Source organism: Balearica regulorum, chromosome 8 (assembly GCF_011004875.1).
Source record: "Balearica regulorum gibbericeps isolate bBalReg1 chromosome 8, bBalReg1.pri, whole genome shotgun sequence".
Taxonomy (NCBI): domain Eukaryota; kingdom Metazoa; phylum Chordata; class Aves; order Gruiformes; family Gruidae; genus Balearica; species Balearica regulorum.
In genome coordinates, this window is record NC_046191.1 from 33,932,987 (window position 1) to 33,959,078 (window position 26,092).

Here is a 26,092-nt window from a genome sequence, read left to right on the forward strand (position 1 = left end):
TGACAAAGAGAGGCCGGTGGATAGCAGAGATTAGAAAGGGAGCGTGAAGCTGCAAGCGCTAATGGAGAAGAAGAATAACACTATCGTTGTGTAGGCAATTACACGCTGCCGTGACGGTTCCACCCCTGGAGTCAGCTGCCACGTGAGAGGTGGGAAGCACGGCTGGCCATTCAGTAGCTGATGAGCAGGCAGGAGTGGGGTGAAACGACTGCTACGCACTGTTGCAACCAGATCTTCTCCCAAACCAGTCAGGGCTCATGGAGAAAGATGAACTGCTTGTGGGGATAACTGAAAACCTGCATGGGCCTTGGAGCAGAATCCATACCCTTCACTTGGAGGCAACTTCATTACACGATGTAAGGATAAGTTATGTTCTCTCCCTCTGAAATATCTGCGCCTGAAGTGCCTCAGCCATTTATGGCATGGCTTAAATACCTCAACAAAAATCTTCGTGCTAGCTCCTCCAGCCATCTCTGACAGCCGTTACGCATTTATCGGGAAATATGTTACAGGTTTTGTTTTGCATACTTGCTAACAGAAAGCCATCATCAGAAAATACACTGCAAATAATGTTGCAAGATAGCACAAGCTATTTACAGCTATTCACCGCAGCAGTGATATACATAGAAAAAGATATTCACCTTACGCAAAGTGTGTCTCTGTGTGTGTGTGTATATATATATGTGCGTATATATACATGCATGTATATGTGTGTGTTTGCAGACAGTACTGCTAATCTTGAGAATGAGATTATATAATTTTAAAAAAAGAAGTATGTAACAATTTAGAATTTTGAGGACCTTTTGTACAGAGTGGTTGTATAATTATTTATTGAGGCTGAGTACTCAGATGATGTGGCACTGTGATTCTTCCCACAGTTGAGAACATGTGTTACATACAAGAGTGGATACCCTTCTCATCACAGTTCATGTTTCTTTTTTATATTTCTAAATGATGCTGAGATGTTTCATACATTTTATTATTTTTAGGCTTGGCCCCGAATCTGTTTGTTTATCGCTTTCATTTACTAAGCTGTTATTGTTAGACCAGTCTTTGTGCATCACAATAAAATATCCAACAATATCTCAGTGTTTATGAGATTTCTCTCCCTTTCTGTTAAGAAAGATGATAGCATTTTGTTATCTTGACTTCATCCTCTGCCAGCTATAGCTCAGGTAATTGAACTAAGTCTTTATTTCTTATTTGGGTTCATTATTGAAAATAGAAAAGAATAATGAAATAATTATGAAAACATCACTCTTTGAAAAGGGTGAAAGAAACAAAGAGGACAGTTTACTTCCTTAAGTGGAAGGATCTGGTGTCTAACATTTCTCTGCTGTATTGAACTTAATTATGCTCACCCTAAATTGGTGAGTTTGTTAGATGTGAATAACTTTAGCAAGGAAATAGGTTTCTAAACTTTAAAAAGGAATTAGGTTTCAAGGTTTCTGCACTTCTACGTTGGTGCTATTATCAATTGTCTATGTTTAATATGCATAGAACTTTTGAAAGGTCATGGCAATTGGGGGACAATAACTGGAAAAAAGAAAACATCACTCCTGTCTTCAAGAAGGACAACAAGGAGGGTCCTAGCAACTACCGGCTGGTTAGCCTCATCTCAAATCCTGGGAAGGTGACAGAGCAAACAGTGCTGGAAACCATTTCCAAACATATGAAAGATAAAGAGAGCAGTCAGTATGTATTTGTAAAGGGGATACTGTGCTTAATTAACTCGGTAGGCTTCAACGAGTTATGATGATGAGGTTGGTGGATAAGGGGAGAGCAGTGGATGGTGCAGCCAGCAACAAGACTGAGCACGTACTCCAAGTAGACAGAGAGACACACAGAAGATAGTTGGAAATAGGATATAATATGAATATAGGACCAAGTGAACAAGCACAGGTCTCAGCCAAGTGGCACTTGTTTACACAAAACTGTCCCTTCTTATCCTCTATTTTCCCACACTTGCCCTCCCCAATCCATCTTGATCTCTCTCTTTCCCTGCCTTTGGTCCTTCCCCTAAGCATCCCATATGAAGTCTTGCATGTCTCCACAATCTTTTTAAAACATGCCATTACAAATTTTACCCTGTCTCCAAATGCTCTTCCGTAGCATCCCGTAAGCCCTATCCTCCTCTAGGCTGTAACTCCATTTATTTTGCATATCTTTCTGGGGAGAAAGTTTATTTCCTTGACTTTGTCTCACATCAGGAGCACATCCTTCACCTCGGTTAGCTCTTGGACTGACCCGGCCAGTGGCTCAAGTTCTCCCGGTTAGGCTGTTTGTTGCTGTTCCTCTGCTCCTTCCCATGTCTTTGTGTTTAATGAGATTAATCGTTAGTCAGATAACCTAGCTGACTTCAGCTCCTAGGAACCAGGCAATATTTCAACTGAAAATGCAGTTTCCACAAGACTGTAATTTTCACAGGAAAATATCTATTTTCCTCCCACTCTTTCTGCATAAAAGAATTAGGAAAATAAAAATGAATCGTTGTGCTTCAGGCTGGCTCATGCTAAATGGAAACATTGGCATGTTTAACTGAACTGGGGGCATGAGTCTAGGCCTGCTTTATCTACTGCCATGCCACAGGAGGATTATTTTTTTTTGACAGTCTAGTGGCTTTTTTTCCTATTTTACAAAGCAGGTTTCTCATATGGTATATATAGTATAATATGTATAGTCTCAAGCATATATATGTAGAGCAAAATTCCTGTAAGTTATTGATAGTACAGTGTAATGCTACTTAGGATAAAGGTCCTAAGGAAGGTCCTGAGGAAGCAGGCAAAGTGACCTAACCACTCATATTGCATGAGATGTACAATGAAGGCAATAATAGCAAGAAAGGCATAAAGTACTTACCAGAAGATATGTTTAACAAAATATTTTAGGCTAGTAAGTCATTATCTTATAATTAAAAAAAAAAAAAGGCGAAAAGAAAGCAAATGAAAAGTTATCTTTTAAATAGGCATTACAATGCTAACATTTCATACTTGTAATGAAGGTTTTAATAAGAGTAGAAGATGAGAATTATTATAACGGGTAATGTACCAGTTCCCATTTTAGCTGTCATTTTAACAACATAATTTTGTGGTTCTTTTGGCTTGTTGGAGCTCTGTTGATGTCAATATATTTTATTTCCTTGCTGAGTGTCTGCTTGTGTGAGGTAATATCGTTCCAAAGTGAAGTGCCTCAGCCTCTGTAAAAGTGCTTGAGTTGATCTTTAATCTTTTCTCAAAATGAATTTTTCAAAATTATTTTTAAATGAGCTTTTAGTGCTGGTGAAAGGTGTGAGATGTATTTATTCACATTTTTTTCTCTTTTCTCTCCAAGTCAGGACATAAGATGCATATCTCATTACAAATGACAATTTTCTAGACAAAAAATTTCTCCCATTATATCACAGACTGCAGTAGTAGAAACTTCCCTATACTATTAGTATCTCAGCACCTCACAATCTGTAATGTTTCATATGAGTGAAATAACTCTGCAAATTACTTTTGCAAATCTATGAGAATACCAGACCAATCTTTTTCTCCCACTTTGTCATGTTCATCTTTAAATTTTATATGCCTTTACATTCCTTCTCCCTTCTAATTGGCACTATTTCAGTCTAATACTTCAGCAAAGGCGCTTTCCCACTAAAATATGATCTGAAATTTCTATGTCATTTCAGAGGGGCAACAGAAGAAGTCTGGTGAACTTCTGGCTATGCTAACAGCAGTTTGATTTTAACTGGTAAATACTGTATTCCGTATTGATTCTCTCCTTTTTGTTTATTCAAGGGGCAAAAAAACCCAGATGCAAAACACACACACACACACACACACTCCTCATTTATTTATAGCAGGAATTTCTTTCAAGTTTAATACTAAATCATGGGACTAACAGGTTTCACCAGGGTCCCAGTTTGATGGGGCTGAAATGTAATTCTTTCCTGACCATCTCCTATGACTGCCACACCACCTACCTACTGCAGTTTTCCCTTTTTAGCAGTAAAGCACACTTTCTCATGCAAGGTCCATTTATCCATATTCAAATAAAAAAGGGGGGAAATTTCTATTAATCTGGGAGCAAGAAAAGGAAAGAAGCTAAATGTACTACATGCATTAGGAAAGTGCCCTCAGTCCCTTGGTGAAAGGAAACAGAGTCTTCTGTATTTTGTAGGTTTTTAAAAACTGCCAGATGAGAAAGTACAAAAAGGTTACAAGTGAATATCTCAGTAATGTTTACGCTCCAAGAGTGTGGGGTTCTTGGCTGCACAAAGCCAAAATAAACAATATGTGCTGAGATGAGAAGACTTAAATACAATTAGCTTAGGGACTGATGCTTAGCAAGCTTTCAAAGTGTATATCACAGGCGCTGTATTCCATTGACCAGACCCTTGAGTTGCAGGCAGTGCTGCACACATCGAGAAAAGAAAGAGATCTGCACAGACTGAAAAGACTTTTCACCTAGCAGCCTTCGTCGCACTGACTCACTGAGAAAGTTAACGGGTTAAGAAGAAGTGGAGTCAGACATCCAGTTTAATTTCTAAATGTCATTTTTATATCATGAACTCACAGCTAAGGACTATAGGTACTGATGACCTCTCACAAAAGTGACAAGACTTGAACCTACTGACCCTGGGATAAAGAAAGTACTTAGCTACCTGCTTAACAAGAAGCCCATAGACGGGAGTGAATGCCATGCTTTTATTGCACTGTAATCAGTTCCTTGAAGAGATGCTGTTCCTTGAAGGTTATGTCTAGAGGAACAATGTTGCAGTGTAGCAGGTCAACGGGCAGGTGGATCTAACATGTAAAGAGGGAGCAGTAGGGGATGATGTTATTTAAATGTAAATTTTCACTCCAAAAGTAGTGGGCTCTTTTTTTTTTTTTTTTGGCCTATTCTATACAAACAATGGCTACAAGTCTATTTTGTACAACTAAATGTCTGATTTTTTTACAGTTATTTTGTTGGCAGAACCTGCAAAATTTCTTGTTCCACTGGAAGACTTTGAACTTGTGATTGTGGTGTTGAGAGGCGCTAAAATTACCATCCAGTATCTATGTACTGGAGTTCTTACAGAAGGACAGCCAGAGTTTTTGAGGAAGCCTGGTTTTATTCACTTTGTGCGATGGACTAGCTATGCACTAAGTGCCTTCATGTTGCAATGAGTGCCTTACAAAGACTTCTAAAAGTGACATGAATGGTTCTTCCACCTTATCTAAATGTGTCTCTGTATGCACAGTCACTTGTCCCTGAAGCATTCTACCCATTCCAAAGAGTGGGTGGGACACAGTTGTAGGAAAAGTGAACTCTTAAACCTCTGCATCGTGCCCTGGTGTTTTCTCTTGCAGCAGTATGTATTTCTGAGCTGGACATCTCAAATGGCAGTACAATTTTGACGCAGGTCAACCTTACACAGAAAAAGAGAGAGATTTGACAGAATATTTTCATGCCCAAAACACTAGAAGAATCCTGTAAATTCATGATTTGGTATGAAACATATGTCTAACTTCCCCCAAAGAAGCTGTATCATCTCTGAAAACATATTAAAAGGGAATAAAGGGGTAATTTAATTCAACAAAGACACATGTCCCAAATGATATCTAATAACAAATATAAATAAATAAACAATTCTAATAATAAAAAAAATTAATTATATCTAATTTAATTGTTATTTGCAGTGTGATTTCCTGTCATTACGTAAGCTGTACATACTATGCTACTACTCCGTACACCGATATCACAGGTATTTTTTCAGAAACTGTTAAAATATTCTTACCACAGCTTAGTATGAATTAGCACATGTAAAGCTGTTAATAACAAACCCAAAGAAACAACATGAAAAGGTAATTTACTAGTTTGTTACATTCAATTTATCAACAGGATTTAAAATATTATTTAATTTTTAAATTGTAATGTGTTCACCTCAAAACCAGATCTTTTCTAACAGATATTCAGAGAAACTTCTAAATTCTACATAAAACTTATCATTTGGATATATATTCTTAAAATGGTTATGCAGCTAAAAAGATAAGAAAAAACCTCTTCAAATTATTTTTTGCACTATACCAGCTCTGCCTTTTCGTTGCAATTCTTACAAAGCAAATAAAAGTTAAACACATTGAAAATACAAAATATTTTTTAATCTTTTGAATCGTTTCAACTCATTACAAATTGAGTTCAGTAAGCTATGTAGCAGGCCTTGTAATGCCCTGCAGATGAATGCAGAACCCCTAATCAGTGCTGTTTCTGAGCGATGGGTCCAAAACCCCACCATTTGATAAGATTATATCCAAGACTGTTTCCAGTGCTTTTTTAGCACACTTTTTTCAAGGTCTTCATGTGCCTTTCAATACCACGGATAAGATCTAGCCATACCATTTAGAGTTCATTTTCAAATAAAATTCCCTGTTCATCTTCCCACTTTGTCTCCTATAGCTCTGCATGTACATCATTGCCTTGATCTATTACTTTAGTAATTTTACGAAAAGGCAACCAGGCTTGCCTAATTTAATTTTTCCCTCTAAGTCCATGCTGCTGGCTGTGCCTTGTACCTCATTCTTTTTCTTTCATATATACATTTCCCTCAGTAGTTGTGTTATTTTCATAGCTACTGAATACATTTCACTCCATTCATTGAAAGCATGCCAAAAGAAAATTCTCTTTCAGATCACTTGCTCACAGTGGGTGTAAAAATTTACTTGTACAGGTGACTCAGGTGACATATGGAAATTTTAAGCTCATTTTAGTAATATCTAGCCAAACATTTAAGCATATAATTAAAAAATTAAGCACACACTTTAATTCTGTTTCATATTGAAGCTTTTGGGAATTTATGTACATTTTGTAAATATTTGTGTAAGAAATATTCATTGAGGATGATGACTAAACATACCTCATTTTAAAATTCTTACAGTTCATCAATTATGGTACTTCCATGGTTGTGCTTTTTTGAGCTGTGACTGACTAGCTAGCTTCTACAGTGGGCCAGTATTCAGTAAATATTTTGATTTAAGCTTCAAATGAAACAAATAGCCTTTTGTGGGAAAATACGTTTAGATTATTGCTTAAGCAAAGGAAGAATTAAAAAAAGAAAGAAAAAAAAGGAAAAAAAAAAAGAAAGAAAATAACCAAAACCAGTAACAAAAGAATTGTATTTATTATGTGAAAGATCTTCTATTTCCAAATACCAAGGTTTAACTACAGCTGGAAGCTAATCTTAAAGCAGAATGTGTTGTTTAATTTTCTAAACTTGTTTTCTAACATTTTCTTTCCTTTATTTGAAACACGTCATCTACCTCACATACTGAGTACTAGGCTGCAGCACCTGTCCATTAGATATTAAAGCATATTTTGCTTTATGATAAGGTTACTGAAATTGTTCAAGGCCAGGTTGGATGGGGCTTTGGGCAACCTGGGCTAGTGGAGGGTGTCCCTGCCCATGGCAGGGGTTGGAACTGGATGGTCTTTGAGGTCCCTTCCAACCCAAACCATTGTATGATTCTATGATTCTACTCATAATAAAACTACCAGTGCTGGAATTTCAAAGATGTTTTCAGTTGACACAAGACTGCCTCTGCCAGTCACTTAAAGGTTTTACTGCTGACCACTTTGGGAACTGGCTGGCAGGAGGTAGTCTTATTTTTAGGATCAACCATGCTGCAAATGGTTGGTCATTTCACTCCTGTGACTGCAGAAGTCAAAAGTAGCTGCTCAGTCATCTCTGGGATTTGCCATGTTGTCCTGCTTGGGCAGGGGCTGAGGGCCCTGGGTGGAGCTCCCAGGCTACGGGCAGGGGTGAGACATCATGTGTGAGGCTGGGCAGGACCGTTAAGGCCTGCTAGTGTCCTTCACACTTTGAATAGATCAATGACCCATCATGCATTTATTATTAAAAGCGTGCAATGACGAAGACCACAAAGGGACTAGAGAGGATCAGAGTTCTTGGGCAAATCCATAAAACAGAAAAGCAACCACCTCAAATCTTTGGGAATAATTGCCCAACCACTCAAAACATGGCTTCTGCATGACAAGAATGTCAGTATATATACCTCAAAACACAGGTAAATTTCTCACAGCTGTGCAAAAGACTTTAAACAGCAAAACTCCCATTTACTTTATTTGTCACCTATAAAAATGAGAATGTAAATCCCATTTATTTTTCATCTAAATATGTGTAAAAATGATGCCCTGTGGAGAAAACAGGTGCGCTGGAATCCTTATCATCAGAGAGATTAATAACTTAAATAGGGTCAGAGGTGGTGATCCTTCCCCTCTACTCAGAACTGTTGAGGCCACATCTGGAGTCCTAAGTCCAGTTGTGGGCTTCCCAGTACAAGAGAGACTTACTGAAGCAAGTCCAGTGAGAATAATTAAGATACTGGAGCAACTGTCATGTGAGGAAAGGCTGAGAGATCTGGGACTGCTCAACCTGGAGAAGGCTCAATGCGTATAATTATTTGATGACCAGGGGCAGTGAAGAAGATGGAGCCAGACATATCCATTGACAGGACAGGAGGTAATGGGCACAAATTAGGAAAAAAAAAAAAAAAAAGTTAGTGTGAAAATAATTTTACCTTGAGGATGGTCAAACACTGGAACAGGTTGCCCAGTTTGTGGCGTCTCCATCCTTGGAGACATTCAAAGCACAACTGCACATGGTCCTGAGCAAACTTCTATAGCTGGCCCTTTCTGAGTAGAGGAAGTTGACTAGAAGATCTCCTGAGGTCCCTTCTAGCCACAGTGATTCTGTGATTCTGTAATTACAGCAAGGACAATGTATCCAAACACAGCGGACAGTCAAAGTATACCCTGGATAAAAAGGCATCATAGTGAGTTCTGCTCATGCCAGCTCAGACACTGAGACAGCATGAGTACACAGTGTCCAAGCCAAGTCCAGCAAGAGAAGTCACTAAAGCTGGTCTGTGCCACTGGAAAAAGGATGTTTTGCTACTTCTGAGCATAGGCTGGTGAATCCATCCCCTGTCGTGCTGCATGCAAGCAGCCTGAGAGGTTTCTATTAGCTGCTCCAAACTCATTTATAATGAGCATCATTTACTTCCCTTGAGGTATCAAAGCATTTAAGTAATTTCAGAGAAGTAAATTCATGTATTACAATTTTCAACCCCCAATTTCAGCCACCTTGGGCACAGGGGCAATCAATGAAGAGAATTGAGGAATCCTGATATCTGATTCCTTTATCTTCTGGGGATGACACGAGATAGATAGGGTCTGTAATTCTAAGACTAATTTAAGTTACACTAAATAATTTGAGAAACATGAAATAAAATACAAGTTTCCTTATCTATTCATGATATTGCAGAAGTGCTATAATATGTTTTAAAAGTACTGGGACAGCTGTTCCCTGAGGCTTTCAATTCTGCTTGGAATCACATAAAAAGGGCTGATAAAGGACATATTTTAAAAAATTACACAAAACTTGTTTGCTATTACTTGGGAAAAGGTAAAATATACCTTAGTGGCTTCTCATTTGAATGTACAATATTCCTTTTTGTTCCCCCTCCATAAAAACTTCTTATTTTCTTCTTTTATTTCAGTCAATTGATAGACTAATATTTTTCAATAAGCCATAATAAACAATACAAAAAGATTAGGTACATTACTTTCACAGCTTGCAATATAAATGTATTACCAGTGTAGCACTGGAAAAAAAGTGAACTGCTTTTCCTCCAAAAAAAAAAAGGTCTCTCAATTCTTCCTAAGGCAGAAGGTCAATATAACGAGTAGTGAAAGAAAACTTCATAATAAATTTGGACAATAACCTCAAAAAGTTTCAGGTACAATGAATTGCAAAGGGCAGTGGCACACAGTTTAGGAATTTTAGACTCTTTTTACTTGAACTCTAGAGGGTTTCACATCTATATATATACAGTAAAAGACTGTGACTTTTTGACAACACAAAAATGACAGCATGCGTGTGTGTGCACATAGGCTGATGACTCTTCCCTATGTCTGCCACACACAGTGATGATTTGCGGTCCCCAAAGTACTCATGAGCGTGTCAGAAAACCTGAGAGAAGCCAAATGTTCACAAAGTTAATGGCTCACTGCTGCTGAAAAGAGTGACACATGCAAAATAAAAGCCTCTTAATATGTTGTTTGAAAGACTTGAACACAGAATGTAAACCCTAAGCCAAAATGTGCTTAATGAAATGTCCCCTGAGTAAATTCAGACAAGTGCTCCTGCAGTCCCCTTTGGTCCTCCTAACTACTCGCAGGTTATATTTTTAGACAACGAGAAGTCAAATGACTAAAAGAAGAGACAGAGTGAGGATATAAATTAAAACGTGTTGATTTGGAGAGAGTTTGGATTCTGTACTTATGAAAAACCTTTAATAAGTTGGGATTCTTTACAAAATATATAGCCAGTGTTCATTCTAATGCCTAATAGATTTTCTGAATCTTTAATTTAGTACAAAAGACAAACATCTCCAGTTCACCTGAAAAATGGTACAAGATGGTAGATTTAGTGTACACCTGTGAGATAACTGACTCTATGCAAGAGTGTGGATTTGCAAATAATTAAAACACAATTTTGGAAAAGCTTCACGTTAAAAATCCTTTCCAATTCATTTAATCTTGCCATCCTTTATTCAAAGATCAATTATTTCATAATAATATTGTGCATGATTTTATGAGCATACCAGGTGAATGGAGATTTAAAGCAGGGTGTATGAGAGTTTGGAGAGTATCTGTGACTCCTCAGTATGCAGCATAGCAGGAAAAATAAATTAAAGCAGAGGAAGAGAAGAAAGCAGTGTTTCAAAACAACAGCCATCTTTATGAGCAAATCACCTAAGCATCTGGAGCCAGGACATTGTGTCTTCTTTACATCTCTGCTGATATTATCTGCAACCTGCAAGTGTTTCCTGACTACTTGAGGATTGTCAAGTCACTATTCACCTCACTGGATCAGACAGAGAAACAAACATTCTGTACAGACACAGAAGATGAGGAAAAAAGGGAGGAAGAAGTGAGTAAAAAGATTTTCTTCTTTTTGAACTCTAAGAGGGTAGATTCTGGTCCTCACCTCCCAGCAGAATACAAGAGACACTGCAGACCTTCACTCCTTCCTCATTCACTCAAATACTCCTAGCAACAACAGCAGCAAATCACAAAAAAACCCCCACAAACTATGCCCTGTTTAGAACAGAAATTAATGACAACTGGTTGCAGCAGTGTTTCTTCTATTTAACAGCACTAACTATAATACCTTATTCTAGAGTAAATTCATTTTGATTCTTAGACTTCCATCTCACTCTTTCTTCTTCCTCAGGGACAATACCTGGCTTTTTACCCCAGTACCTTCAACTCAACTGGATAGCAGCTACAAATTTGCTTCCTAAACATAAGAATCTATGAGTATAAGAACAGCCATATACCCTCTAGGTTAGATCAAAGGTCTCCGTTGTTAAATATTTGTCTTTTTGCTGAAAATGGCCATTAGTGGATGCCTAGGGAAGCATACGAAAATAGGACTAGCATTTCTCAAAGCACTCTCCTGTTCTTTTGGGGTTTCTCTGCCTTTGAGGGGAACCATCCTGGGTAGATTTTGTTTTCATGCAGATGGGATAGCTGGTGGTAATGTAGTAAATGTGATACCTCGTTTAAACATGTCAGGTTTTTATGGAATGGGAACTAATTTTATGTCATCCTCAGATAAATTAGATCTGCTTTAGAAAAGGTTGCCCAGAGAGGTTGTGTAGTCTCCATCTGTGGGGATGTTCAAAACTTGACTGGATGCAGTCTTGGGCAACCTGCTCTAGGTGACACTATTGAGTGGGGGGGGGTGTGTGTGGGGGTGTGAGTGTGTGTGTGTGTGTGTGTACACAAAACAATCTCAGGAGGTACCTTCCAACCCAAGCGATTCTGTGATTCTATGGCAATGATAATATTAGTCTAAATGTCCTCCTTGCCAACCTCTCTCCAACTAAGTAAACTGCTACACATTTTATTGTGGGCATCTATCATACCCATAGTCAAGGAAGGTTATCTTCTACTGGGTACATTCTTGTGATCAGTTTTTCAGTTTACTATCTGACTCTTCAATACAGCATAGTCAGAGATAATAGCATAAAAAACCCTATTTGACCTTTCTTATACACCTAACTATACACCATTCTTAGTACTAATTGATATAATGGAAATATGCACCATGGATGAATTAGGATAATCTAATTATAAATTTTTACATCTCCTGGGTTTTTAAGAAATGTTATAAATTCAAAGAGATTTCATTTAAAGATGTAGTGTTATCTTTTAACTCTAATGGTGTATGGTGAAACTACTAGAAAAGAACTTAAATTTTAATGTGGATAACCTTATTTCATAAGTTCTTGGACTGTGGACTACAAATAGTTAAATGTAAAGCATCAGTGAATAAAAGCAAGTCTACATTGGCAATTCACATTAAAATGTTCAAAAAGGCCTTAACACTAATCACAATGCCCAATTGCATCACATCAAGGCAAAAAATATTTGCTGCAAGGTCAAACGCAAGTGACCTTATGTTGCATCATCACACCAGGACAATCTAACAGCAACCCAGAGTGGCTAAGTCTCTTCCTAAATCTCAGTTCCAGGTGCTCTGATTTCACGGTCCCAGATCTGCTGTAAGGAAAACCACACTGTCCTCTCTTACTGAAACACTGAAGGACTTGGGGAATCCAGTCAGAGAGTGACTTGAAACATCTTTAAGCTCCCCAGCCCTGTTCCTGACCAGAATGCCAGCAGTAACCTTCATTATATTCAACAAAAAGACCACATAAAGTACTTGCTCTTATTGGCCCTCTTCTCTATTCTTTTGGTCTTGTAGAATAGCTAGTTTTAGATTCCCAAACCCTAACCTTAATTAAAATTATCACATTGGCTGTAATGCTAAAAGGCACCATCAGGCTTTATGTCAATAGCAACCACTAGCTCTAATAGCCCTCTTCCTGTCTCTAGCAATGATACAAAATTAAATTGAACAAAATTGAACAATTTCACTTCTTTAAGCTTATTTCCCAAAGGCTTCAGTCCAACACTCCCAGTGTAAGATCTCCATCTAAGTCAGTGGGTGGGAAGTACGAAACCAAGTAATAAACTGAGCTCTTGGAACTTTAATTTCCCAAACCCAGCTGTAACCTAATCGACGTGGTAACTAGAGAACAAGTAAAGAATATAAAGCCTCTGCAGAAAGTAGTCTTCTTTCTGCCTCTATGGTCACTGAAGAACCCAAAAGCAAGCTGGGCTCCTGAGGTTTCACTTTTTGAGATGCCAACCCCTATCCAGTTAACATGCAAGAAACCTTTCTCCATTGTAAAGGGTAACAAAAAAGAATCACATTCTTTGACTTCTCACTTCCTCGTTTCGTAGCCATGGGCTGGATTCTTGGGCATTTCATTTTGAAAGCCACAATCTAACCACAAAGCTCACTATATAATTTATATAGGCAACATGAGTCTAGGTTAAAATGTAACACTTAGGCCAGTACAAACAGCAATCTACTTCTGAATTTGGTGGGTTTAGAAGAATGCAAAAATAAGTCAGCAACTCTGAAACTCTAACTAAAATCCTAAAATTATTTTGCATCAGCTTAATATTTCTCTGCTAAACGACAACAAATCTGTTTGTTCTTTATTGAAACCAGTTTTCTGTGGGTGTAGAAAATTCAATAATAAATGGGACTCTGCAGTGTTAGATTGCCAAACCCTAATCCACCTAGAATTATATTCAGGTAGTATTAACCAATAAAAGGCAACATAACACATTAACCATTTTTGGCACAGCTCATTTCCTTACTTTCAGGGACCAATGGAATCTGGCCAAAAAACCCACTTCTAAATATGAATGGTAATGTCTTAGGCTACCATGCTATAGCAGAAATATGAGGCTTTGATGATAATCAGTGGTCATCTCTTTTCTGCCTCTGAGGGGTTTTTTTTGCATGCAATATAGACTGCACAATTCTGAGTCCATTACCTGAAATCTAGCCTTACCTTTATCCATAAACTGAAATGCAGGACAAAGTTCTGTCCTAAAACAATACCAGCTAGCCCCCTAAACATCAATCTGAAATTTTAGACCACTTTGCTTTAGCAGAAAAAACCCATATTTTGGCCCCTAATGTATACCAACTCATTCCCTAGCACTGAGGCCCTTGCAGAAGGCTGCAATAAATCTTCAATCTTTGATTTTCCTTAATCTAATCTTAATAGTGATTAAATTTGAGAGGCATCACCACCCTTTCTACTAATCCTCTTTCTACCCTGGGGAATCTGGAAGCATATAGGAAGAAACTAGGTTACAGAGCCTTTATATTTCCTAGCCCTGACCCTTAACATTATTTTGTATCATAGTCCAGATCTGTATACCTATACTAACACTTTGTTTTTCTCCTAAATCCATGCTAGAACTTATCCAAACACTGAGGGCTTTGCAGAATCCACAAATAGTATGGGATCCTCAATTTTAAATTCTAAAAAGCTTGCCATAAAAAATGTAGAGCCAACAACCTCATCAATATAGTGAAAAATAGGATTTGACTTTCATCCAATCCATTCGTAATTCTCGTGGTCATGCAGCATCCAACAGTATAAATTGATTCTTCTGTATTTAGCTGATCTAATCTTATCTTCACTGAAACCCTAACCAATATAGTATCAATACAGTAAACAGTAACATCTGGAAAATAATGGAAGAAACAATGTAGATGTCAACTGAGATACAACAATTTACTAACTGAAGAGCTCACAAGCACCCAGCAGTGAGGTGGGTTCCTTAACTGCTGGAAACCCAAGCCCTCCCATAACGCAAGCCCTGGCCTTTATTTCAGTCAGTGATTATGCAGCCATACATTGAAAGATGTGACAAGGCTTAGACCCCATGAACCTTTTCCTAATTTCAGAGCCCTGCAGCATCTAGCCATGATCAGGGTACGAAATCAAAGCTATAATTACAACTACGTAGGCAGCACCTACAGCAAAATGCAACTTAAGGCAATGACTCCCCATGATAACCTCTTATCTACCTGTGTTAGCTAAGGAGAATCTAATAGAAAATGTGTCCTTCACATCTTCTTCTCTCAAATCTTAACCCTAACCAGAGTTATAACCCAGACTTGAATTACACCCAGGTAGCTGATAGCTACAACAAAACTTCATATATGATATAAATCTTTGATAATAGCAGCTTTCTTCCCATCCCTGCACACTGAGGTGAATCCTGCATTAACCTCAAATATTCAAGCCTCTTTTCACAAGATCTGCTCCCAATACACTGCCTCCACACACAGAGCACAGCTGGCTCCTAACTTACAATTTCCAAGGGTTTTTAACTGGAGTTCACCATTTTTATCTCCTGTGATATAACCTGAAAATCAAAAAAGTTAATTGTGCTTCTCTGTTCCAGAAAAGATGCTGAAGAACATCTTTGTTAAAAAAAAAAAAAAAAAAAAAAAAAAAGCGCTAATCTCTCAAAAACTTCTGTGACTGAGGATAAAGTACTCAAAATCAGAAATTCTTTCAGAGAGCTACATAAAGATATACATTACCTCAGCTGCAACTAATGGATGAAATGCACTCCTGACTCGGCTGTCAGTACATTCACTGCAAATAAAGCCCAAGAAGAGCCTGGAATTTCCAGCTAGGTCTTGCCTGACTCTCACCACTGAAAGGACCAGCAGATAAGCTTACTAAACACTTTCTTTTTATAAGGATTTTCTCTGTTCCCAGAGGAAAAAATAATTCAGCCAGCAACTGTAATCTATTCTGCAGAGTGGAATCAATAATCGGCAGGAAGCAAAATAATAAATAACCCTGCCCTGCTGGATGGAAAGGACTGGAAATAAGATTTCTGGTGCAAATGAGGAATGACAGAAGCAAGAGAGAAAAAAAAAAAAAACAAACAACGAAACAAAAACATGCCATGTAACTCCATTTGCAAGAAAATGGGGTTTGCCTGCAATCTTACCGTGAGAGAACAAAACATGAACAAAATACCTTTGCAACATGTTCTGAACAGAATGTATTTTCTTTAGTACAGAAACACAACTATTCAGTAAAGTAGTTTTTGTGCCAGTTTTAGAACTTGGACAGGCTGCAATGTTATTCATTTAACTGTTACAAATTGTCTCATTATCAGTCAAATGGTAAAATTCAGACCTATACAACTAATATTGGAGCCTTGCTGAACAGAGTTATCTGACACGCACTAGTCTGTAAGTTTGGTCCAGGATGGACTTTTCTTCTCGCACAGAAGCTCAACTGCTTCCGCAGTGCAAGGTGAAAGGCACAGCATTCGACCTGGCTGGGGCAGGGCTGGGGCGGGGAGAGATCCATGCTCCACGCTTTTCACTTCACATTTCTTTACCTTTTCCTATTTGTAGTATGGGATGGCATATATAATAACACGATAGAATTTATTATAATAAATTAATACTGATAGTATTATAATAATGGCAATCACACTTCCCTTGAAAACTGCATGGAAATTTATATGTCGTAAGCATGGGGAAAACTAGAAGATGCTACTGAGTGGAATAAACAATTCTAATTTTACATTCAGTAGTCTTACAGTCTTTGCAATTAGGATTCATTATTTCTAACATCTTAGCATGTTAATGTTACACACTGTTATGCTCCATACTTTGAGTCTCCAACCTACTGAGGCAGCAGAGTTTAACAGATTTGTCTCATCTCTTTTTTTTTTTTGTTTTTTTTTTTTTTTTTTAAAGGAGACTGCCATTGGAAGTAATGATTGCCAAGTGCAAATCTAGTTATGCGTGTCTTATAAGATTGTACAAGTAGAGACTTACATATCTGCCCAAGAATTTTGCTGGACCGGAGCAAAATGATCAGACCTTGACAGAGTTAGGCTCCAAAACTAGAAAAAATCACAGAATCATAGAATGGTTTGCGTTGGAAGGGACCTTAAAACCCATCTGTTCCATCCACCTGCCATGGGCAGGGACACCCTCCACTAGCCCAGGTTGCCCAAAGCCCCATCCAACCTGGCCTTGAACACTGCCAGGGAGCCAGGGGCAGCCACAGCTTCTCTGGGCAACCTGTGCCAGGGCCTCACCACCCTCACAGGGAAGGATTTCTGCCTCACATCTCATCCAAATCTCCCTTCTTTTAGTTTAAACCCATTACCCCTTGTCCTGTCACTCCCTGCCCTTGTCACCAGTCCCTCTCCAGCTTTCCTGTAGCCCCTTTAGGGACTGGAAGGGGCTCTAAGGTCTCCCCGGAGCCTTCTCATCTCCAGGCTGAACAATCCCAACTCTCTCAGCCTGTCTCCATAGCAGAGGTGCTCCAGCATCTTCCTGGCCTCCTCTGGACTTCCTCCAATAGCTCCATGTCCTTCTTGTACTGAGAACCCCAGAGCTGGACACAGTACTGCAGGTGGGGTCTCACCGGAAAGGAGTAGAGAAGCAGAATCCCCTCCCTCAACCTGCTGCTGCTGGTCTCGCTCATTTTGATGCAGTCCAGGTTGGCTTTCTGGGCTGCAAGCGCACACTGATGGCTCATGTTGAGCTTCTCATCAATCAATACCACCAAGTCCTTCTCCTCAGGGCTGCTTTCCATCCATTCTCCACCCAGCTTGTAGTGACTGGGATTGCCCCAACCCATGAGCAGGACCTTGCACTTGGCCTTGTTGAACTTCACAAGGTTCGCACGGGCCCACGTCTCCAGCCTGTCAAGGTCCCTTCTGGATGGCATCCCTTCCATCCAGCATGTCGACCCACCACACAGCTCGGTGTCATCAGCAAACTTGCTGAGGGTGCACTCAATCCCACTGTCCGTGTCGCCGACAAAGATGTTAACAGCGCAGGTCCCAGTACCGACCCCCGAGGAACGGCATTCGTCACCGTTCTCCACTTGGACATTGAGCTGTTGACCACAACTCTTTGAGTGTGACCATCCAGCCAATTCCTTATACACCAAGGGGTCCATCCATCAAATCTAATCCCCAATTTAGAGACAAGAATGTCACGCATGACAATTTAAAGTGCTTTGTAGCAGTCCAGATAGATGACATTAGTTGCTCTTCCTTTATCCACCAATGCTGTAACCCCATCATAAGCGGCCACCAAATTTGTCAGGCACGATTTGTCCTTAGTGAAGCCATGTTGCCTGTCGCCGATCACCTCCTTATTTCCCATGTGCCTGAGCACAGTTTCCAGGAGGACCTGCTCCATGATCTTGCTGGGCACAGAGGTGAGACTGACCGGCCTGCAGTTCCCCAGGTCTTCCCTGTTTCCCTCTTTAAAAATGGGGGTTCTGTTTCCCCTTTTCCAGTCAGGCGGAACTTCACCGGACTGCTGTGACTTCTTGACTATGATGGAGAGTGTCTTAGCCACTTCATCCACCAGCACCCTCAGGACCCGTGCGTGTACCCCATCAGGTCCCATGGACTTGTGCACCTTCAGGTTCCCTAGATGGTCTCGAACCTGGACTTCTACAGTGGGTCATTCTTCATTCTGCTAGTCCCTGCCTTTGCCTTCTGCAGCTTGGGTGTTGTGGCTAGAGCACTTGCCAGTGAAGACCGAGGCAAAAAAGATGTTGAATACCTCAGCCTTCTCCATAGCCCGGGTAACCAGGTCTCCCATATCGTTCCAGAGGGAGCTCGCATTCTCCCTTGTCTTTATTTTATCAATGACATACCTCTAGAAGCTTTTCTTGTGGTCCTTGATGCCCCTGGCCAGATTTCATTCCATCAGGGCTTTACCTTTGTCCAGGTTTCAGCGAGGATAGAGTTAATTTTCACCAGAAGCTGGGATAGGACACAGCCAGGACAGGTGACCCTAACTAGCCAAAGGGTGGTTTACCGTACCACATGACATCATGCTCAGCACAAAAAGGGGCTAGTCAGGGAGGGGCGGCACAGCTCCAGCACCGGCTCCAGCACTGTCTGAGCATGTACCCCTTGGGTACCGTTGCTATTTTCCTCTCCCTCTGCTGTCCCCGTAAACTATCCTTGTCCCAGCCCATGAGTTTTACCTTTATCTTCCCATTCTCCTCTCCATCCAGCTGGGGGGTGGGGGGAGGAGTGAGCGAGAAGCCGCCTGGGTATTCAGCTGCTGCCTGGGGCTAAACCACGACAAGCTTTCCCATCCTGATCGCTGGCTGCTCGGACAGTTTCTCTGTATTCCTCCCAGGCTACCTGCCCTTGCTTCCAGCCCCCGTAGGCTACCTTTCGGGGTCGGACTTTGTCAGGAGATCCTTCTGTTCCAGATGGGCAAGAAATAAAAGAAAGGACACTACTTCACCTCAATACTTAACCAGGTACAGACCTGAGAGAAGGAGCACGATGATACCAGGCATCAGCCAAACAAACAAATACCAAGAGAAGCACAAGATGTATTCGACTACTGATAAAGTCCAAGAGCTATTTGAACTGTGAAGTAGCGTAATTAACCTAGACAAAACCCCACCCACCCTCGGGTAGGGAAAGCCTCCTACTAACAGAAGCCCCTTCCTCAGGGAAGATGCGCAGTAGAAAAGAAGGGTGCTGTGACTTGAAGCGAGGACAAGGCTTGAGAGAACCAAGAGGGACAAGGGTAACTAAGCGAATCTGTAAAAGCACTGATAACTGCTGCTCGCAATATATAAATGTTTTCCCTGTGTTTCCAGGTGTGCTTGCTTTGTGGAGTGACCACCCAGCACCCATCTCTGCATAGACATGAAATAAACAAATATCTCGACTCTCTGTGTTAATCGGCTCTTTGCACAGCAGGTGAAGAACCCTGTTGTGGGACAACACTTGTTCATCCGTGCAGGCCTCCCGGCCATTTTGCCTGACTTCCTCTTTGCTGGGATGCATTGCTGCTGAGCTTGGAGGAGGTGACCCTTGAATACTAACCAGCTGTCTCGGGCCCCTCTTCCCTCCAGGGCTTTGTCCCACAGCACTCTACCAAGCAGGTCCCTGAAGAGGCCAAAGTCTGCTCTCCTCAAGGAGAGCTCAGGGTAGGGAGCTTGCTGTGCACCCTCCTCGCTGCCCTGACAATCTTCAACGCCACCATTCCATGGTCACTGCAGCCAAGACCTGCAAGCAGACCCCCACTGGAGTGTCCCTTGTCCCTGCCCTCCCTTCAGTCCTGACCCATAGGCTCTCGGTCAGCTCCCCACCCATCCCCAGGTGGAGCTCCATGCACTCCAGCTGGTCATTGATGTAGAGGTGACACCTCCTCCTCACCTCCCCTGCCTGTTCTTCCTCAAGAGCCTGTATTCCTCCATTCCACACTCCAGTCGTAGGAGCCATTCCAGTGCAGGTCTCCAACCCCTCTTGCTAATTCCCCGTGCTACGTGTGTTTGCATAGAGGCATTTCCGTTGGCCTCCTGATGAAGCTGGCTGACTGGCTGCAGTGGCTGGAACTCCTCGGAGGGACTTTACCAGTGTTTCCCTGCTGGTTCCTATGACCTCAGGAGGCCCTGGCTCATCTCCGTTAGGCTTCAGTGTGCTCCAGTATACCCAGCACATCTCTGAGCAACAGGCTGAGGGCCTCGCTAGCACCCTGTCCCTCTGACCTCGGCATCTTATCCCACAGCTTGTCGCAGGCAAGCCTGATAATATCCCCCTCTCCTTCAAGCCTCGCTTAAAACTCTGTCAATGATGTGCCCCGCAAGCTCCTGGGCAAAGACTTAAAGCAGCAGAAGCTGTGAGTCTGTGACATTGAATATTGGCCTTATGACATTATAGCTCAGTATTGTCGTATTCATAACATATTTAATATTTTTCCACAAATAAAACCCTGATACACTATACCAGGACTCATATGCACTGGTTATAGTAAGTTTTTTAGCAGAAAAGATACGGTCACTCAAAGAAAGTTATGAATATTGAAAAGCTTGAAATAATATTTCACATTATTACAATTGCTACCTTTCTTATTTGGGACAATGACTTATTATTTTTTCCCCCAGCACACAAGATAAGTCAACATTAATCCATTCTTCTGATAAAGTTTACCAAGAGAATGAAAATTTTCACAAAATGAATACATTGACATTCCAAGATTCCACCTCCAATTTAATGACTTTTCTTTCTAGATACAACACTATCTATCTTGGCTCTCAGCATATAAAATGATCTCTTGGCTTATTAGAAATATAGCTGCAGACTTTCCCAGTGAGGGATTAGAGTTCTGAGAGTTTGTGCTTATTAAAAATAATAGTACTCCCTACTAATTTTTTTAATACTTCCTGAACCCCTCTTGCTAGGAATAGTGAATGGCAAGAGGAGCCTATGTCAGTAAATCTTGAAAAACATGTCAAGTTAAAAAAACATTAACAGACATTGTTCTTCTTACAACTGAGAAAGTTAAATACGAAGCTTGAGAAACTTAGTGTGAAGTCATCTGCACTGGATAATGCATAGTTATTTATTTTTTCCTAAGTTGTATATTTTGTTATGTGTTTGCTACAGAAGAGCTAGATACTTATATTCGTTGATTTGGTTTCAGCTCTAATGGAAGATGATAGATTTGCATCCTAATATTGTAACTACACCTTCCAATCATTTTATTAAAGGTTTGAGGGACTGAATAGGTTTCTGTATGTGTGAAACAGTCCATTCAAACTGGTAACCATTATGGAATTATGGATGGAAGGGGTAGGAAATTGTGGAAAGAGGTTTTCACTACAAAAGAGTCTAACATGTATTTCATATAAACTTGTCCTGCAAATTATTTCTTTTTTCTGCAATAATTAAAAAACCCCATAAATAGCTTGAAACCATGAAGCTTCTTCCAACTTGTGGCTGGCAACCATAGCAAAAGTGGCTTTTGAAACAAAAGGTGGACAGAATGGTTCCTTTGAAACTTGGTCCTGACTCACCCATCAAAGTATGGGAGACTCTGGGAAACATCCTCTCACAACTTCTCCTATAGTTTCTTGTCTGTCCCTCCCTAGAGAAAAATCTCAATGTCTGTTGCAGCTGGGAACTGCTCACAAGGGTGGCTTTTAAGCGAGAAACAATAAACCTTCAGCTGATGTTGGCATGTGTGTTTCATCTCTGGATGGCCTTCTGGTAAGGAAAAGCACACCCTGCCTCAGATCTTCTCGACTAGTCACCAGAATTTAGTCCATTTAGCTGATGTGAAGGCCAGAAGCTTATTTTGGTTGGATTCTCTCAGTTTGATCACAGGCACAACTGCAAGAAGCAGAGAGGACTATTCCCTGCAAGAATGTACTGGAGTAGTGCTCAGGATAGTATTGTGGTAGTGACAGGATTGGAAAGATATGATATGAATCATGGTATGAGTAGAATATGTCCAACTGCAGCCATATCACATTAGCACAGAGTATTGAGCTGTTTTCCTTGTAAAATATTTGCATTTTGATTTCTAGCCAGGAACTGGAGCTCATGGAGATGATAACAGATCTCAAATCTAATTTCATCGAATGAAGTGTATTCATTTTGAATCTAGGAACTGAACTGAAAGCTATGTCAATTTATTACTTGCTCAAAATTAATTAAACTTCAGGGAAGGAGAAAAGACCAGAAAATTGCATGTTATTGACATAATTAAAATGCACAGTTGGTTCTCCTATTTCATTTTTTTGTTTTGCTAGAAAGAAAAAAAGCTTGGGAAGAAAGAAGCTTTTTGAGTGAGCAGTTAAACTAATTAAAAGTAATAAATTCCACTATCTTGAGATGAAGGTATAGATCACTTGTTAAGGATGCTGCACAGTGTCATTTACTGACATTAGAGGAGAATTGGAAACATCAGCTGATAAGTGAAAGCTAGCAAAAACATCAGACAGCATACAGATTGATTTCTCAGCAATGTCCTTTAATTTAAACACTCTGTTCAATACTTTAGCAAAAACACTGTCTCATTTATAGCCCTGAGAATGGAGATAGAGAGCAGTTCAAAAAGTACCTGCTAGTGTTTGAGAAAAAATGGTGTATGGGCAACATACAAGTGGGTACAGTGTTAATTTAGGTCATAATCATGTTGGCTTTAACTGACTTTGTACAAATACATAAAAATAAAGTTATACCAACAGCTCAAAGACAAAGACATAGTTTGAAGGTTGATTGTTTCTTCTTAGTAGTCAATTGAACCACAATGAGCAAGGTGGGTTCATTCAAAGCTACCAGTCTTTTCAGCCTTCGGAGATCTGTGTAGTTAATTAAATGAACTTAAAAAAAATCCCCATAGAAGATATTTTATGAACATCAGTACTATAAAAAAACTTTGCTGAGGGGCCACTGTCTGTAGAGTACAAACTGCTGGACATCATGCTAAGAACTGCAAGATTTTTGTACAATATACATGGAAGTTTAAAATTCAAGCTACACAAAAATTTCTGAAACAATTTCTTAAATCTGTTAAGAAATGAGATAAAAAAATAGAAACACTGTAAAAAGGAGGAAAAATAAGAAAAATCAGAACCAAAACCACCTGAAGGGTTATGGCACAGACTCTGTGAAACTGTATCATAGACAACAGGATTTGCATCTTGCTGTATCAATGGCTGGGTAAAAATCCAGGATGGGCACCTTTTCAGGCCTCCATTTCCCACCTCTCATTGTATTATTTTCTATATGAAAAAACTATATTATGCAAAAATATAGGGTTTTAATATTTGTCATTATTTTCTCTATTTTAAAAAAGCTGAGTAAACACATTTTCAAAATAACAGACCACAATCTTGCAATTGAAATTGAAGATTGCATAGGCCATCCCAAATTTCCCGTGCTCAATTGCTCCCTCCCTGCTTGTGACTGAGGCCTTTCCAGCTGGATTCCTCATGGAAATAAAATTAGCAATGGGTGATATAACGCAGCTGACAGTTGCTGTGTAACACAGGAAATCATAAAAAACCTTATCCACTAACAAACCTCTCTTTGTTGACTCAGCCTTACATGATGCTCACATCATGTCTACAAGAAAAGACCCTAGCTCAAGAAACGCAACATCAATGGAAAATAAGAAGAAAGCACACATCACAACACACAGCTACTGTCACGTAGACAATACAAACCAGACACTCAGCATTTCAGGAAGATTAAATCTTGTCACTCCTAAGAAACAGGAAAAAGAAGACTGTGGTAGATTGACCTTGGCTGGCTGCTAGACATCCACCCAGCTGCTCTCTCACTGCCCCCTCCACAGCAGGACAGGAGAGAAAGTTTCATGAAAAAGCTTGTGAGTGAATATAAGGACAGGGAGATCACTTACCAATTACCATCATAGGCAAAACAGATTTGATTTGGGGAAAATCAATTTAACTTATTGCTAAGTATTAACAGAGTAGGATAGTAAGAAATAAAAACAAAACCCAAAGCACCTTTCCCCCACTCCTCCTTTCTTCCCAGGCTCAACTTTACTCCTGACTCTTCTATGTCCTCCCCAAGAGGAGGGCAGGGGATGGGGAATGAAGGTTGTGGTCAGTTTATAACACTTAATCTCTGCTGCTCCTTCCTCCACACACTCTTCCCCTGTGCCAGCATGAGGTCCTTCCCATGGGATACCCTCCTTCAGGAACAGACTGCTCCAGTGTGGGTCCCCCACAGCCAAAGGTCCTACCAGAAAATCTGCTCCTGTGTGGGGTCCTCTCCATGGACCACAGGTCCTGCCAGGAGCCTGCTCCAGCATAGGCTTCCCACGGAGCCACAGCCTCCTGCGAGTGAATCCACCTGCTTTGATGTGGGGTCCTCCACGGGCTGCAGGTGGATATCTGCTCCATCATCATCCTGCTTGGGCTGCAGGGGGACAGCCTGCCTCACCATGGTCTTCACCACGGGCTGCAGGGGGATCTCTGCTCCGGCACCTGGAGCATCTCCTGCTCCTCCTTCTGCACTGACCTTGGCGTCTGCAGAGTTGTTCCTCTCATGTTTTCTCCTTCCTCTCTCACAGCTGCTGTGAGGCATTTTTTACCCTTTCTTAAATATATTATCACAGACGTGCCACCAGTGTCACCGATGGGCTCAGCTTTGGCTGATGGCAGGTCCATTGGAGATGACTGGAAACAGCTGTGTCTATCACAGGGCAGCCCTGGTCTCCTCTCACAGGGGCCACCCCTGCAGTCCCCCTGCTGCCAAAATCTTGCCACACGATCCCAATAGAAAGATGCACCAATGTCATAATATGCCAGGTGACAGCCTGTGATACCAATGCCTGTGCATTTTATTCTTAGTCTCAAGCTAGATCATATTTTTTAATTGAAACCTGGCCTTGTAGTTTGCATAAAAAATCCAGACATCATTTTCGTTTAAAATGCACTTAAATCCCTCAGGGCAGCAGATGAAAGTTGGAAAATGTGAGTCTTAACAGATCAAACACCAGAAGTAAATTAAAATTAAATACATTGCTACTTTTAGAGCACATTGCCATAAAGCAAATCTCACAATTAATGGATGTTTTCCATTAGCCCTAAAGCACCCCAATAGTCTAGATAAAGCCCATCAGCCTAGGGTCTGCAGTAATATGTTCATGACATACTTCAGCAGTTTCACACTCATTAGATATTTCTGGACAACACTGCAATTTTTTTTTTTTTTTTTTTTTTTTAGGAACAGCGAAGAACTGATGTAAAAGTAGCTATGGCAAACTCACAAACTCCCAGAAACATTCTCCCAAGACTGATTACATTGTTTTTGAATCAGAACTTATAATCAACAAGGAATGAGGAATATAGGATTTTGTTGTTTTGTATTAACTCTGCTTTTACAAAACAGATTTTAATCTTTAGATTATGCATTGCAGGGCATAAAACAAAGACATGAAGCAAAGCATGGTGAGACACTTTATGTACAGTTTGAGTCTGCCCTAAGTATTGCCTATATCACCAGCCAAACATGACAGTGGCGTGCCACAGGTGTAGAGATGAATGATGACACATGGTGTGGAGTATGAATGAACCGTGCATTTCCAATTGAAAGCTGGCTACCCATTATACACCGACCGCAGTTTTTGGGTGTAACAATTGCTGAAGGCATTCCTGTGAGGATTCAGCCCCTCCATCATAACTCAGCAGTTGTCTTAGGAAGCATTTCATGAAAATGATTATTGACTTTTGTTCAGAGATCTCAAACCTTGACCAGTCCTCAGAAAGAGTTAAATATAAGCCAGCCTCTGCTGTGCTGTATGCTT